At 33.2% G+C, this 5490-nt stretch overlaps 1 protein-coding gene across 2 annotated transcripts in view; it reads left to right on the forward strand.

The window, feature by feature from the left end:
• The window catches only part of LOC106883419 (tyrosine-protein phosphatase non-receptor type 1), an 84230-nt gene that overhangs the window by 40631 nt on the left and 38109 nt on the right, over positions 1 to 5490 (forward strand). The gene's annotated exons all lie outside the window — the stretch shown is intronic.

The following is a 5490-nucleotide window of genomic DNA, read 5'->3' on the forward strand; positions in this document are numbered from 1 at the left end:
AAATGAACTCCAACAGAATAGGAAAACCATTTATGAATATCGAAACCTGGAATTTTGCCAATTGTTAAAGAAAATTATTTCATAATTAGTCAAAATGTGTGTGTGTGTGTGTGTGTGTGTGTGTAAAAGTGAATGCTTTAGTTTATGTATCTCTCAATGTTTTTAATACTGATATTATGCTATGTTATTGCTGCTATTTTCTAAGAAATATTGTTGGCATTCCATGAAACAAATTTTGACTTATTTCAAAGAAATCTTTTCAAATAATTGTACTCCTCCTCCCCGTCTGCCTATTGACTAGATCCGCTGGTTCTGTGAGATGCCCTGAGTTCCAACACATGCGCTCACACACACACACACACACACACACCACTCCTTTGTTGCAGTGATGTTACACAGAATTTTGCCATAATGTAGGGTTCCATAGTAAAAATCTTCCATTGGATTTTCACATTTTGTGCTATGGTAAGATTTTCAGGAGCATGAGGCTTCCTCATCATAGAGGATGCATATATGTATATATGCGCGTGCGTGCGTGTGTGTGTATGTGGCAAGAAGTTTGCCTCACAATCACATGATTGTGGGTTCAGTCCCACCGTATGGCACCTTGAATGAGTGTCTTCTAGTACAGTATCAGGTTGACCAAGGTTTTGTGTGTGGATTTGGTAGATGGAAACTAAAAGAAACTCTTCTTTGTGTGTGTGTGTGTGTGTGTGTGTGTGTGTGTGTTCTTAACATTGTGTGAAATGATTGTAACTGTCATACTAGCTGTGTCACACATTTGCGATATTCTGTGGGATTTCTGGCCATGGGGAAATATTACCTTGTTTGGCAACAGTTGAGAGTTGGTAACAGGAAGGACATCTGACTGGAAAATTTGTTTCAATAACCTTGGTCCAACTCATGCAAGCATAGAAAGGTGGACATTAAAATATTGATAATTATGATGTGTGTGTGTGCGTGTGTGTGTGTGTCATACTATTCAAAATAAATTAGTTGATGTCATACGATTCAAAGTAAATTAGTTGAAGTACTGGGTTGTAAGGGATTGTAGAATGCCTTGTTGTAGGGTCTGAGTAGTTAAGTACCTAATTCTAGGGGTTTGTAGAGTGAAGTACTAGATTGGAAGGTTGAAAACTTTCATCTGTGGCCCAATTAAATGAATTCCGTGACATTTTTGTTCTACACTATTTTAATACCTACCTTATCTGTTGACATGGATTAAATGGATTGATTGCTCTGTATCAAATATCCCATTGTCTTTTAACTAATTAAGCAACTGTCTTGTCATTCTCTCCTAACCTCTTTAATTATTATCTCATTGTGATTTTTCCTTCAGCTTATCTAACAATTATTTTTTTGAATGCTTATTGGGACAATTTTACAAACTAGCTATCTCAATATGATTGCAGTGTGTTGAACACTAGGACGATTTGAATTTAGAATTTAGGAGTAACCCAAATATTGAAAGAAAGAAAAAAAAAACATGTCTAAGGAAACTGGGCATCGTTGGAAAACAGGAGGAGGGAAAATCTTAGTTTGTAAAATAAGATAATTTAAGGAGTAAAGGTGAGTACTTATGTTGGAGGCAGGCCTCTTCAATTGTTTCTGCTTGAGAAATCTTTGTATATGTATACATGTATATATATATGTGTGTATATATATATGTGTGTATATATATATATATGTATATATATGTGTATATGTATGTGTGTATATATATATATGTATGTGTATATATGTATATGTATGTGTATATATATATATGTATGTGTATATGTATGTGTATATATATATGTATATGTATGTGTGTATATATATATATGTATGTATATATATATATATACATGTATATATATGTATGTATATATATATATATACATGTATATATATGTATGTATATATATATGTATATATACATGTATATACATACATGTATTATATATACATAAATACGCATAAAATTCTTCCTTAGGCATAAGCATGGCTGTGTGGTAAGAAGCTTGCTTACCAACCACATGGTTCCGGGTTCAGTCCCACTGCGTGGCACCTTGGTCAAGTGTCTTTTCAGGGCATTTATCAGGAAGTAGTCTTGCAACTGTTTCTGGGATATTATGGATATCCCTTCGTCAGAGACAGTGTGAGAAGTTTAAATTGAGGAAATATTTGAGATCGAATTATTATGGAAAAGGAGGAGATAGGGAGTATCGATAGAAATAAGAGAATGAAAGTAGAAATAAGATATATAAAGATATTGTAGTGGCAGTTCCATTATTCGAGGAAAACAGTGTAGAAGTGGGAAAGAAGTTTCCTGTACATGGTATGTAAGTTCCAACAACATATCATGTTTAGTCATTTCAAAGTATGGGGCTGTGGGATCTGTGTTGCTTGTTCGAAAGGGTTTTGCGGTGTGAATGAAAATTCTAGTAAAATAAGTTAGTAAAATAAGTTGCATTCAATGAAGTGCCAAGATATCCAAATGGAAGGAAACTGTGGAAGAAGATCTCGGAAAATATTTGCAGAGAAGTGGTAAAAGCTTTTCTCTGGAAGTTGAACCACACAAAAGAACATGACAAATAGTAAGATGCCGTGTTGAAACGGACGAAGCATGGAAAGTGGACATAAAAAAATGATTATGATGACAAAGACTTCATTATCTTCTACCATATATGTTAGGGTAGGTGTAGGTTCAGGGGCAATTTGGCTGTTATTTCTAGCAAGTCAAAGGGTCATGTTGAGGTTCCCTTGTTGGCTTGTTTAGCATCCTGTTAGCAAGGTTCATAGTTTCATTTATAATTTTAGACAGCCCTACATAAGCATATGTAAATGAAGTTGGTCTAGAAGCTAGTTTTAAATTGACCTACATTTGAACTGACACTCTGAACTATATGCATATTTTATCTTTGTAATAGGTTTGCTAACCTTTTCCACTTGCCAAACTAAAACATTTTTAATACTTTTGTTCTGATCTCTTTTTTTTATTGTTTTACTTCTTCCAGTTTCACTGTGTGTGTGTGTGTGTGTATATACACACACAAACACATTGCATAGAGTAAAAGATAGTCACAAACATACCCACATTAGCACCTAATGATTTTCCTATTTTCAAATGATTGTGCTACTTCAAGTTTGGGAAATCTGGCTAATATTGGCATCTAACAGTTTCTAGGCCATTTTGGTCTCGAATGACAGTTCTTATTAATGCCTAGTCATTGACTTAGCAAATTATCTGATTATTTTACTCTAAACTAATCCTCTCTCTCTAATTTTCATCTCTCGTATTAAGCTAGTAAACTGGAGATTTTCATTCAGAATTTTCTTTCTCTTAACCAAATCATTTGATTTATAAAAATATCCTCTTATGAATTAATGCATTTTTCAGTTTTATCGCCCACATCTTTTGATTGAGGCTTCCTCCATTAGACACTTGACTACATAGACTAGAATTAAAACATGTTCATTGTTTTTCAGTTCAGCTATTAGTGTTAGTCTATTTTTATAGATTTGTTAGTACTCAAATAATGAATGCTTTTATTAAGTAGATAGTTGTCTACAAATAAGTTACTGATGCATTTAGTTTTCTTTGTTTCAGTGTATAAAGCATATTCATAGGTTTGTTACCGACACTATGTAATAAATGGATAGATGTAAACACCTTATCTGTATATGCTGTATCTTCATGAATGGAAAAAGAGGGATCAGCCAAACTAGATTCAGTCCAGTTTTTGGATTACATCAGTAACTGAGTCCCTTCTTTAGCTGTACATGGAACAATGGGCTATTAATGCACTGTTACAGAATGCTTAAATAAATAAGATAGGCCAATTTGTATATATAATATATTATTAGCAACTACTTCTATTACTCTTTTTTCAGCCCTTAAGATAATGTATATGAAGAGGAAGTATTTACATCTGTCTGTAGTGTTGGCTAAAAATATATACATATTGAAAGGCAATTTACTGCAGTATTCATTCAGAGATAATGTCTCTTAGGACATACTGTATTTAAAAAAACACAATATATATTGGAAGGAGGTGAAAATTGTTCTAGCAGTGGTTTGTGAGAACACCACCAGATGCATTTTAGCCTAGTTAGGCCTTATCAGTGGCATGTATTCACAGCCAGCTATATGCATAAATGAGATTTGTCGTCTCCTATATATGTGTGTGTGTGTGTGTGTGTATATAGGGGTCTAATATTACTATGGACTAAAGTGTCAATTTATGTATTCTTATGCAGTGTTCTCCAACTTTTTGGTATTGTGGATCTTTATAGTACATCTCATTAATACCGTAAATAATTTTTAAAAAATGTAGTAGCTGTTAACTGTAGTTACCCTCCTGGACTTATGACTCTTTTTGGCTTTCTCTTTGAACAAATACATTTTGATTATTTCACTAGAATTCTCTAACCTATTTGTAACCATATTTCAAATGAAATACACTGTGTTACTATAGACTTTGAAATCATCAAAAATTTGGAGAGATTTAGTAAAATAAGTAATGTTGTTCACTATTTTAAGATTGTTGAAAATTTTAATTTAAAGATGAATATTTTAACCCTTTAGCATTTAAACTGGCCATATCCAACCCAAATATTCTTCAGTTTTATTTTCAAATAATGTATGATTAACCCTTTAACATTCAGATTATTTTATCAAATGTAATGCTTATTTATTCACCATAATCATGCATTCTTGTAGCTTTGAGATTTCAATGATATAATGGTCTATTTCTAGAATGAAATTTATAGGGTAGGTGTGAAAGGAAGACTCTGGTTGGTTTGAACATAAAACAGAATATTTGGGCTGGATGTGACCAGTTTAAATGTTAAAGGATTAATTCAAAACAATTTGAATAAATAAACATTACATTTGCCAGAGGAGGTTTCTGAGATAGGAGTATGAAAGAGATTAAACTCAACTCATAAATTCCAGTTTCAGAATTTTACTACAATACATAACATAACTGGTGGGTATTCGTATAAAAGGTTAACAATTATTTCTTTTAGTAATAGGTGCAGGTATTGTTGTGTGGTAAAAAATTTGTTTCCTGACCACATAGTTCCAGGTTTAGTCCCCACTGTGTGGCACCTTGGGCAGGTGTTTTCTACTGTAGCTTCAGGCTAATCAAAGCCTTGTGAGTAGATTAGCAGGCGGAAACTAAAAGAAGCCCATTGTATATATATATGTGTGTGTGTGTGTATGTGTCTCCCACCACTGCTTGACAATTGGTGTTGGTGTGTTTACATCCCTGTAACTTAGTGGTTTGGCAAAAGAGACTGATAAGTAACAGGCTTTACAAAAAATAATAAATACTGGGGTTGATGAATTCCATTAAAATTCTTGGTATCCCAGCATGGCTACAGCCTAATGACTGAAACAAGTGAAAGATGAAAGATAAAATAACTGTTTCGATGTAGTTTGGTTAATAATTACACTAATGAACACTATTGAAGGCGGAACCAAACCTTTGTCTTTAACTACAA

The sequence above is a fragment of the Octopus bimaculoides genome, chromosome 20, assembly GCF_001194135.2.
Source record: "Octopus bimaculoides isolate UCB-OBI-ISO-001 chromosome 20, ASM119413v2, whole genome shotgun sequence".
Lineage (NCBI taxonomy): Eukaryota > Metazoa > Mollusca > Cephalopoda > Octopoda > Octopodidae > Octopus > Octopus bimaculoides.